The sequence below is a fragment of the Cryptomeria japonica genome, chromosome 3, assembly GCF_030272615.1.
Source record: "Cryptomeria japonica chromosome 3, Sugi_1.0, whole genome shotgun sequence".
Classification (NCBI taxonomy): domain Eukaryota; kingdom Viridiplantae; phylum Streptophyta; class Pinopsida; order Cupressales; family Cupressaceae; genus Cryptomeria; species Cryptomeria japonica.
Window position 1 is genome coordinate 216,364,126 of NC_081407.1, and position 13,016 is coordinate 216,377,141.

Genomic DNA, 13,016 nt, shown 5'->3' on the forward strand with positions numbered 1-13,016 from the left:
GCATTTCATGGTGGAGAAGTAAGACCCTCTACCTGATCCACTAGATCTACCCCTTCTTGGGTTGCTTGATCCCCTACCCCTATAGTTGGGCTTGTTTTGAGAATCCCCACTTTGCTCTATTAGTTTAGATTCTCCCTGGGACCTTTGATCTATGTGTCTTCCCCCAAAACTACCTCTATGGCCTCTACCATCTCTGCGTCTTCCTCTAACTCTATTATGCTACTCTTTCTTCTTCCTACTCCTTTCCTCTACCTTAAGTGCAAGTTGATAGAAATTTTGGACTGTTGTAGGACACAACAAACTTAACTCTTACTGAATGTTCCATCTCAAGCCATTGAGATACCTAGCAACCTTGACATTTTCATCCTCTTGGATCTTTGACCTAGGGCTTAGCTTCTGAAACTCCTTGGTGTAGCTATTGACATGTAACTCTTTTTGCCTAAGGTTTTGCCTTTTCCTATGAAGTTGTATTTCATAGTCCTCAAGAATGTAAGTCTCTCTGATCTTGGACAACATTACCTTCCAAGTTGCTATGTGACTTTTTCTCTCTTTCTCACGTTCATCCTAAATGAACTTCCACCATGTTAAGGCAACTCCTCTCAACTTGGACTTAGCCACCTTCACTTTCTAGGCCTCTGTCACACCATCACATTGAAAATGGTTCTCAAGATCCTCAGTCCACTCCATGACCACTTCTGGGTCCATTTTACCATTGAATAGAGGGACTGCTTCTAGTGTTCTCCCACTCATATCCTTCAAGGCTTTCAAAAAGGGTTCATTCTCTATCACAGGGTCTGGTAGAGGGATTTCATCCTCTATAGCTAATAGCTTACCCCTATCTATCTTATTGTTGGCTTCATCTGCCTTCACTTCTACTTCTCCCAATTTCTGCTCTAGCAGGTCTAGCTTCACTCTAAGTAACCTATTTTCTTCTTCCTAATCTTCCATTTTCTTGGCTAACTCTGCATTTGTCACCATGGTTTCCAAATTGCTACTTCTTCCCAAGTGTAACTGGGCTCGGATACCACTATGATAGGGAGGTATGGCAAGGGGCGTTGCCTAATAGGCTTGTATTTTACTAAGTGATAGGTTCTTTTCTAGTTTCAAGGTGTAGTCACCAAAATTAGAGTGCAAAAAAAACTTATAGGGAACCTAGCAACTCTCCTTGATCCACCTCCCCAAGTCAAACACTCTGTGGTTGCTCAAGGGCTTCAACTCCATTGTTTTAGGGTTTATAGTCTAACACCTTACTCTCTCAATTGGAATTCATTTCCTCCATCCTTGACCTATTCTCTGACTGCACAAGGTCTCCTCTTGATGAATTACAAGTTTGTGTCAAGTTCTACCCCCATGGGTGTCTTTGGTCTTCTATGGTTTGGAGTGTAGTAATCCTTCACAAGTGCTACAAATTGATTTATGGATTCTATCTCAACAAATGTATTAAATGCATGCAAGATTAACTTGTTTCAACTTGATTTGATGGGTTTTATGCTTTGCAACCTTCCTTTGTGTACCCAGTTTGACAACAAACCATATATTAGGCCTAAAACTGGCTACAAGGAATTAGCCCTCGTTTTGGGGTTTTGTGCTCACCCTGCTCCAACAATGGACTTCTAGACAAAAAGAACCTTATATTCTGATACCCTTTTGGAAGTCCTTGAGGATTTTCTAAGTCTCAAGGTCCATTAGGCCTCCTCCATGACTGTCCCAAAAATGGGTGCAAAAAAATGGGTTTGCTAGGGTTCTGATGGTAAGAATCAACTTACAAGCTAGAAGCCTTCAATGTGAATCATGCAACCTTAGTTCTACCATGCCACATACTAATTAGGCCAAAATAAAGCAATTTTACACCTTCAAACATTAGAGAACAAGGTTTTACAAAAGATGCTTATAAGGATTGTGCAACATTTACAACTTTTCCCTTTCTTGCTTTCCACAAACATATCATTGCATGAGTACCAATTACATTCAAAACATGTAAACATGTCTAGAATTAGTGACAAAGGAGAACCACATTAGCCCTACACAAAAAGGCATTAGGCAACTACAAACCAATGAATCATTCACTATCAAAACTTGTTATCACTGCACTTTGCCTCTTTCATTGCATTTTCACTTCAACCTGCATTTACCACTGTCAAAACTCTTTTTCAAAGGAGTGTCTAGTGATTTTGATCAATGCTATGTCTTTGAATGTTTTTTGACCTTCATAACTACTATTTGGAAGAGGAAGATTGCATAAACAACTCAACTAAAATGCAAAAATCAGTCATAATTGACTGTTACAGCTAGCTGGGCATTACAACTTTGCCTAAAGGATCATTGACTGATCTTGGCAATCTCAAAACCCATGGGCAGGGTCAAAGACCACTCCTTTTTCATTTTTGCAAGCAAATAAAAGGAGATACAAAGTTTTACAAACACCAATATATGGTGGACAGTAAGCAAATGAGTGGAAACCAACACCAAAACAGTGACTCACTATTTTTTTGTTTTTTTTGCACAATTTTCACAAACTGAAAAGTGCAACCATCCTTATCATGGCTTAGAAATCCTCTTTTCTTTCACATAAAACTTGAACATCAAGATAGGTATGTCCACCTGATGAATGCATTTTCTGTAGAAGAGCAAATCATCAAACCACTTCAATGACCCTAGCCAAATAGCACACTTGCCTAGGGCTCCATGGCCACAAAACTTCTTGCACCTGCATTTTTGAAATAAAAGCAAGTATTTACATATCTTACAAGTTGACCAACTGGTTCTTGGGAAGCCATGAACATTTAGGGCTTTAAGAAGCCAAGTTGGTCAAGCATCCTTGCCAAATTCCTAGACAAGGCAGTGAAACTATCAAAACCAATCAATTTTTCTTAGAACTCAAAACTTAATAAAATTTGATGCCACCAAAGGGAAAAGCTTCAAGAAGCATAAGAGAACTTGAAAATGTAAGAACAGTATGGACAAGTATAGCAGGTGTATGGACTGTTGCTCATATGGAGTTAAAACTTAGAAAAAAACAAGATAAAAACTAGTGCAAACTTTCAAAATGCTTGATATCTCCAAAAAATCAACCCTTACAATGGTTAAAGAAGGAGAATAAATACCTCTATAGGTCAGATATCCTCTTGTATGGACTGGTACATGCCCAAGAGCACTCAAATTTGACATTTTCATGTCTCAAATGACAACTTTTAATGCCTATATGATGCAAGGTTGATCTCAAAGACTACCAATCACCTAAGAACACTACTCAGACCTAAAAACCAAGCACAAAGCATGTCTAAAAGATTTTCAAAACAAAAACACATTGAAAACTCACTTTTCCCAACGTTTTGCCAGGCAACTCCAAACTGGCAACTTTGAGCAAAAAGATGAAAACAGGAAACATGACCACAAAATGAGTTCAAAACTAATCCAAACAACTTAGAAAAACTCAAAAACATCTTATACAAACACTCCAACTCAAGACCAATAAAAATCAAACCTGCTATCAAACCTGTGATGAAATGAAGCTAGGTGCTCCTACACCATACTCCCTCGGTGACAAAGAAGTCATGTGACTCCTTTGGGCAGATAAGAGAGAGGAATACAAGCCTTCTGGAAGTCACTTTCAGTTATCCAAGTGGCTTCAGAGGCTGGTTGATCCTTCCACTTGATCAAATGTTCAAAGTAGTCATGTTGTCTAGTCTTCTTGATGATTCTGGAATCAAGTACCTGTTCAGGAATGGGAAAAGAAGAAGAGCGGAGAGATAGATCAGAAAGGGAATGTGAAATGTCTAAAATTCTCTGAGACTCTTCTAGAGGCTTCCCCTTGAAAGGTACCAAATCTACAACATTAAAGATAGGAGACAAGGAAACATCAGCAGGTAAATCAATCTTATAAGCATTAGGACCATACTTAGCCAAAATCCTACAAGGCCCTATTCTTCTCATATGTAACTTGGTAGGAACTCCCTTTTGCAATCTGGACTTGTTGAGATGCACCATCATAAAATCTCCAACTAAGAATTGGGCATCCCTCTTTGAAGCATCCACCCTTGCCTTAACTCTTGTTGTGGTGTCCTACAAAGACTACTTAACGTGTTCATGGATCTCTTTCAAAGACTGTGCCATAGCCTTTGTTGTCCCAATAACATGTTGCAAGTTAGTCACATCATGTAACTCAAAAGCACCATTTGGATGCATACCATAAACAATCTGAAATGGACTCTTACCAGTGGATCTGTTTACACTATCATTATAGGCAAATTCTGCCTGTGGAATGAGCTGATCTCAGCTTTGTCCATACTCCTTGGTGAGACATCTGAGTAGATTACCCAATGTTCTATTCACCACTTCTATTTGGCCATCTATCTGTGGATCATAAGCTGAGCCAAAAGATAAGTTAGTACCCAAATTCTTCCACAAAGTCTTCCAAAAATGACCCAAAAACTTAACATCTCTATGTGACACAATGCTAGATGGAAAACCATGTATCCTGACAACTTCTTTAAAGAAAAGGAAAGCAATATGACTAGCATCATTGGTAGTTTTGCAAGGTATAAAGTGAGCCATTTTGCTAAATCTGTCAACAACCACAAAATTTTGGTCATACCCTGCTTTTGTCTTTGGTAAACCTACAACAAAATCCATGCTGATGCACTCCCATGGCCTAGAAGGAATGGGAAGTGGCTGATATAAACCAGCATTAGTGATATTACCTTTGGGCTTCTGACATACCATAAACTTCTCAACATACCTTTTGACATCTCTTTGCATCTTAGGCCAGTAATAAAAGCATTGAACCAACTCTAAGGTCTTATTGAGACCAAAATGACCACTCAAACACCCATTGTGTTTCTCTTGGATAAGGTTTTCTCTCATGGAACCTTTAGGGACACACAGTTGTCCTCCCCTGAATAACAAACCATTCTGCAATGTATAGTCAACATACTCACTATGGAAATGATTCTCAAAAGCATGACAAACTTTATAAGCAGCAACAAAATCATCATCATTAGGATACAAATCTTGAAAGCAATCAATACCAATACTCTTAACTTGAATCTCCTGAATAGTCAACAATCTCCTACTCAAAGCATCAGCTACTTTGTTACATTGGCCTTTCTTGTGCTTAAGAGTAAAGGTATATGCTTGTAGGTATTCTACCCATTTCACATGCCTATGGTTGATTTTATCTTGAGAATTCAAAAAACTGACTGCCTAGTTGTTTGTATACAGAACAAACTCTTTAGGAAGCCAGTAATGCCTCCACTTCCTGAGTGCCTACACCAATGCATATAACTCTAAATCATAGGAGTCCTTTTTCTTTGCATAGTTCAATTTCTCACTAAAGAAAGCAACTGGTTTATTATCCTGACGCAAGACTGCACCTAGTACAAGATGACTGACATCACATTCTAATGTAAAGAGCTTATCAAAACTAGGAAGGATTAACACTGGCTGTGTAGCAACTCTAGTTTTGAGTAACTCAAACCCCTTATTGGCCACTTTTGTCCATTGAAACTTAACCTTATGCCCACCCTTTATTGTATCTAACATGGGTGCACAAATCTCACTAAACCCTCTAATGAACTTTCTATAAAACTGGGGTAGACCATGAAAACTCCTAACTTCACTGGCTGATTATGGGGTTGGCCAACTTGTTATGGCTGCAACTTTATATTGATCCATCTTAAGATCTCCATTGGGCACAAGAAAACCAAGATAGACTAGCTCTTGCTTCATAAAATCACATTTCTGAAGATTTATGGTTAACTACTCATCTGATAATCTTTGCAAAACAATGGCTAAGTGTTTCAAATGCTCCTCTTTCATCTTACTAAAAATGGGAATATCATCTAAGTAGACTACCACAAACTTACCAAGAAAAGCCTACAATACTTCATTCATTAACCTCATAAAGGTACTGGGAGCATTAGAGAGTCCAAAAGGCATAACCAACCATTTATAAAGACCCTCATTTATTTTGAAAGTAGTTTTCCACTCATCACCCTCTTTTATTCTTATCTGATGGTAACCACTCTTCAAGTCTATTTTTTCGAAATACTTTGCACCCCCTATATAATCCATCAAATCTTCTATCCTAGGAATAAGGAATCTGTACCTTATTATGATTTTGTTTATGGCTCTGGAATCTCTCCATGTTCACCCTTTCTTAGGTGCTAACACTGTAGGTACGACACAAGGACTTATACTCTTTATTATTAATCCTTAATCCAACAACTCTTGAATCTACCTAGTTACCTCTTTGTTCTGTTCAGGAGTCATCTTATAGGCTGCTTTGTTTGGCAAAGAAGATCCTGGTATAAATTCAATCTGATGACTAATGACTCTAGGAGGAGGTAATGTTGCTGGTTGTCCATCACTGATGATGTCCTTAAAGTTATCAAGAATTTGCTATAGTTCTTGTGGGATCTCAACATGTTTTTCTTTCTTCTCCTCCTTAGCTTTCACTACAAGTGCATAGACAATCCCATCTTCCTCTTTCATGGTTTGGATGAACTCTTTTTCATTGACTAATAACACTTTAGGTGCATGTGGTTTGATGTTCTTTGTCTCTTCACTAAGGGAATGTATTTTGTAGACAATGCCATTCTTTTGAAAGGAATATGTGTTTTTTTCACCATCATGGTGTGCCTTTTTGTCAAATTACCAAGGTCTACCCCATAGTAGATGGAAAGCATCCATAGGAAGGATGTCACATAGTATCCTATCCTTATATTCACCTATGTTGAAGTCTATCCATTCTTGCTCATTAACTAGGACATGTTGCCCCTTGTTTAATGAGGTTACCTTGTAGGGTTCACTGTGCTTCATTCTAGGTAGGTTCAATTTGCTAATTGCCTCCTTTGAGATAATGTTATCTATGGAACCTGAATCTATAACCACCTTACATACCTTGCCCAATATTTTGCACTTGATCCTCAACAATGCTTTTCTCTAAGACACTTCACACTTGTGAGGTTCTTGCATCAATACTCTCCTCATCATTAGACTATCACCATCTTTGGGTGCTAGGTTCATTGCTGGAGTTCTTGTACTACTTCCTTCCTCCTGAACATAGTTCACTCTCTTTTCACCTCCATGGGAAGAACTAGGCTTTTCTGGACACCTATAAAAAAGATGACCCAATTTCTTATAGTTATAGCATTTCATGGTGGAGAAGTAAGACCCTCTACCTGATCCACTAGATCTACCCCTTCTTGGGTTGCTTGATCCCCTACCCCTATAGTTGGGCTTGCTCTGAGAATCTCCAATTTTCTCTATAAGTTTAGATTCTCCTTAGGACCTTTGATCTATGTGTCTTCCCCCAAAACTACCTCTATGGCCTCTACCATCTTTGCCTCTTTCTCTACCTCTGTTATGCTGCTCTTGCTTCTTCCTACTCCTTTCCTCTACCTTAAGGGCAAGTTGATAGCACTTCTGGACTGTTGTAGGACACAACAAACTTAACTCTTCCTGAATGTTCCATCTCAAGCCATTGAGATACCTAGCAACCTTGACATTTTCATCCTCTTGGATCATTGACCTAAGGCATAGCTTCTAAAACTCCTCGGTGTAGCTACTGACATCTAACTCTTTTTGCCTAAGGTTTTGCCTTTTCCTATGAAGTTGTATTTCATAGTCCTTAGGAATGTAAGTCTCTCTGATCTTGGACAACATTCCCTTCCAAGTTGTTATGGGATTTTTTCCCTCTTTCTCACGTTCATCTTGAATGAACTTCCACCATGTTAAGGCAGCTCCTCTCAACTTGGACTTAGCCACCTTCACTTTCTGGGCCTCTGTCACACCATCACATTCAAAATGGTTCTTAAGACCTTCAATCCACTCCATGACCACTTCTAGGTCCATTTTACCACTGAATAGTTGGACTCCTTCTAGTGTTCTCCCACTCATAGCCTTCAAGGCTTTCAAAAAAGGTTCATTCTCTATCACAGGGTCTGGTAGAGGGATTTCATCCTCTATAGCTAATAGCTTACCCCTGTCTTCCATTCCATATATCTTATTGTTGGCTTCATCTGCCTTCACTTCTACTTCTCCTAATTTCTTCTGTAGGAGGTCTAACTTCACTTTGAGTAACCTATTTTCTTCTTCCCGATCTTCCATTTTCTTGGCTAACTCTGCATTTGTCACCATGCTTGCCAAATTGCTATTTCTTCCCAAGTGTAACTGGGCTCTTATACCACTATGATAGGGAGGTATGGAAAGGGGGGTTGCCCAATAGCCTTGTATTTTTACTAAGTGATAAGTCCTTTGCTAGTTTCAAGGTGTAGTCACCAAAATCAGAGTGCAAAAAAAACTTATAGGCAACCTAGCAACTCTCCTTGATCCATCTCCCTAAGTCAAACACTCCCTGGTTGCTCAAGGGCTTCAACTCCATTGTTTTAGGCTTTGTAGTCTAACACCTTACTCTCTAAATTGGAATTCATTTCCTCTATCCCTGACCTATTCTCTGACTGCACAAGGTCTCCTCTTGATGAATTACAAGTTTGTGTCAAGTTCTACCCCCATGGGTGTCTTTGGTCTTCTATGGTTTGGAGTGTAGTAATCCTTTACAAGTGCTACAAACCAATTTATGGAGTCTATCTCTCCAAATGTGTTAAATGCATGCAATATTAACTTGTTTCAACTTGATTTGATAGGTTTTATGCTTTGCAACCTTCCTTTGTGTACCCGATTTGACAACAAACCATATTTTAGGCCTAAAACGGGCTACAAGGAATTAGCCCTCTTTTTGGGGTTTTGTGCTCACCTTGCTCCAATGATGGACTTCCAGACAAAAAGAACCTTATATTCTGATACCCTTTTGGAATTCCTTGAGGATTTTCTAACTCTTAGGGTCCATTAGGGCTCCTCCATGACTGTCCCAAAAATTGGCGCAAAAAGATGTGTTAGCTAGGGTTTTGATGGCAAGAATGAACTTACAAGATAGAAACCTTCAATGTGAATCATGAAACCTTAGTTATACCATGCCACATACTAATTAGGCCAAAATAAATTATTTTTACACCTTTAAAGGTTAGAGAACAAGGTTTTACAAACGATGCTCATAAGGAGTGTGCAACACTTACAACTTTTCCCTTTCTTGCTTTCCACAAACATATCATTGCATGAGTACCAATTACATTCAAAACATGTAAACATGTCTAACATTAGTGACAAATGAGAACCAAATTATCCCTACACAAAAAGGCATTAGGCAATTACAAACCAATGAATCATTCACTGTCAAAACTTGTTATCACTGCACTTTGCCTCTTTCACTGCATTTTCACTTCAACCTACATTTACCACTGTCAAAACTCTTTTTCAAATGACTGTCTAGTGCTTTTGATCAATGATCTATCTTTTAATGTTCTTTCACCTTCATACCCGCTATTTGGAAGAGGAATATTGCATAAACAACTCAACTAAAATGCAAAAATCAGTCATAATTGACTGTTACAACCAGCTGGGTGTTACAACTTTGCCTAAAGGATCATTGACTAATCTTGGCAATATCAAAACCCATGGGTAGGGTCAAATACCAATCCTTGTTCTTTTTTGCAAGAAAATAAAAGGAGATACAAGGTTTTACAAACACCAATATATGGTGGAGAGTAAGCAAATGAGTGGAAACCAACACCAAAACAGTGACTCATTGTTTTTTTGGGTTTTTTGCACAATTTTCACAAACTGAAAAATGTAACCCTCCTTATCATGGCTTAGAAAGCCTCTTTTATTTCACATGCAACTTGAACATCAAGATAGGTCTTTCAACTTGATGAATGAATTTTCTATAGAAGAGCAAAGCATTAAACCACTTCAAAGACCCTAGCCAAATAGCACACTTGCCTAGGGCTCCATGGCCACAAAACTTCTTGCACCTAAATTTTTGAAGTAAAATCATGTATTTACATATCTTACAAGTTGACCAACTAGTTCTTGGGAATCCATGAACATTTAGGGCTTCAAGAAGCCAAGTTGGTCAAGCATCCTTGCCAAACTCCTAGACAAGGCAGTGAAACTGTCAAAACCAATTAATTTTGCTTAGAACTCAAAACTTAATGAAATTTGATGCCACCAAAGGGAAAAGCTTCAAGAAGCATAAGAGAACTTGAAAATGTAAGAAAAGTATGACCAAGTACAACAGGTGTACGGACTGCTGCTCACATGGAGTTAAAATTTAGAAAAAAAACAAGATAAAAACTAGTGCAAACTTTCAAAATGCTTGATATCTCCACAAAATCAACCCTTACAATGGTTAAAGAAGGAGAATAAATACCTCTACAAGTCAATTATCCTCCTGTATGGACTTGTAAATGTCCAAGAGCAGTCAAATTTGATATTTTCATGTCTAAAATGACAACTTTTAATGCCTAGATGATGCAAGGTTGATCTCAAAGACTACCAATCACCTAAGAACACTAATCACACCTAAAAACCAAGCACAACACATGTCTAAAATATTTTCAAAACAAAAACACATTGAAAACTCACTTTTCCCAACATTTTGCCAGGCAACTCCAAACTGGCAACTTTGAGCAAAAAGATGAAAACATGAAACATGACCACACAATGAGTTCAAAACTCATCCAAACAACTTAGAACAGCTCAAAAACATCTTAGACAAACTTTCCAACTCAAGACTAATAAAAATCAAACCTGCTATCAAACCTATGATGAAATGAAGCTAGGTGCTCCATTGCATACTTCCACTTATTATCAATATGCAAGTAAATTTCATTTGGAAGTGACTTTACTAGTTCCAATGGAGCTAACCGAAATTTTAGAAGTGTGTAGGTGATAGCTTCTTCAATTTGTCTCTTCTCATCATTATTTCTAGTTTCATACTTGACATATCTAAATGAACCAAATCCGCCATATTCTTTTAGATTGGGACAAAAGTTTTCAATACTATGTATATTTACCTTCTTGCTCTTGACAATCTGGAATTTGTTTGCATCTTCAGATTCTGTATCACTAGACTCTTTTGCCAAAATGAGTCTCCAAGTAGATTTATTGTATGTCTTTTTTACCTTGGGAGTAGTAACACTCTTTTGTTTCTTACTCGGTGATGCTCCAGATGCTCTAGTGTTAGGTCTCTTTGTTGAAGGAGTTGGTAGGGCCTTTGAAGTGTCATGTTTCTTTCTTTTTAACACTTTACCCTTAGGCAATTCAGTGCTCAGTGTTATAGCTGCCTCTTGAGCTTCTGATTCCTCTTTGGTGATGGCAAGAGTGCCTTTGATAGGTGTAGAGGAAGAGTCTTCTCCGAATTTCTCTAACAGTGCCTTAATCATCTTTGTTGCTTTTCTTGTAGCTTTGGGTACTACAATATTCATTTTTACCTTTTCCTTTACTTCCTCATAGGTTCCATACCTTAGCTCGGTGGTATTTCTAGCCAATGTAAGAAATGAATCAATTTGTTGTTTTGTGATGTCAAAGTCAATCTTGTAACCCATTGGTGACAAGGATTGAGTCCTTGGTTCCACAACATTCACATAACAGTAATCAGTGTCTACCTCAAAACATATATCTTTATATTTCTCCATTAGCTGGGGTGGAATTCGGTACCTATTGTGCATTTTCTCTTGAAATTTACTAAAGTAATCATCCATTATATAATTGAAATTATCACCTAGCTTCTTGATGAAGTCATTATATGATGGGTGATTGGTTGGTGTAGCTCCCAAACTACTTTACCAACTGATGGAAAGAATTTTTCAAAGTAGAAAAACATGCATACAAGAATGGAACCAAAATTTAGTGTATTTGCCGAGTTGTTATTCTTCGACTTCCTTATTGTGTTCAAATTCTCAAATAGGTTCTTCAGTAACACCTCACATAAGTCAATTTTCATTCCCTTTTTCACAATTTTATAAGCTAAGTCAACTGTTGCACAGGGTACACTATTTTCCTTGCTGATTGGAAGAAACAGTAACCAGTTACTCTAATGGCAAACTTAAGTTCTGCATCAGTGACATTGTTCAATTTCAGTCCTCTGTAGTTTGATTCCACTCTAGTTAAACTGATCAATTCCTTCTGTGATATCATCTTCTGAGCTCGAGCATGATCATAAATAGGATAACCAGTGATCACATGAATGATTTCCTTGGTGATTTTAAATGGTTGCTCTTCTAGCCACATGAAATCATCATGAACTCTGCTCAAAACAAACTTGACCCACTGGGGTTTGAACACACAGGGATAGGTTAGGGCTTCAATTAATCCCTTGATTTTGATGTGTTCATACTTGCTATTTAATACACCATTGGTACATAATTCATCACAGGTGTCTCTGATTTCAACATGACCGAGTTCTTCAACATGACATTTGGTGAAGAATCTCACATCTTCGACTAGCAATACTTTGTCTGGGATGAGTGAAAAGGCGGTTTTGTCATTCGGTTCAGAGGCAACTTTAGGAGTCAAAGAGTATTTCAATGAGGGCTTCTCTACATTCTTGACAACTATGGGATCTTGGATCTTGGGCACCATTTAAGATTTTAGGTAAAAAACTAGTAAAGAGTCCTTAGGGTTTCAGAATTTCAAACGACAGATGCTTTATACTTAGGAAATAATGGCAACAAGATTGGTAAACCAACTTAACAATATGTTGAGATTTGATGTAAATACCTTGGATTTTGCTTTGTAGGAGGTTTGATCACCTTGATTCGCTCTGCTCTGCTCTTTCAAAAACTTGGTGAATGAAAATGACCGTGAAAATGCTTTTAAGTACACAAAATACCTTATCGGGCTCTGTGCGGGTTAGGTCAAAAACATTAAATGCACTCGGTTCCTCTTTAACCGATTTACTCTCTTTTTTTGTTTTAACCAAGTAACTAAGATTCCTTCATTTACCAACTTGACAGGTTTCCTATAAAATGCTTCAAAGACTTTGATAGAATATCAAACTTACTAATGCATCTTAACTATGTAGATTTTGAATTTAGTACATAATAGAATAGTAACTGTTATGATTTTAACCTTCTGAGAATACAGTCCCTTCATACCTTTATCGATTAATTTGGAAT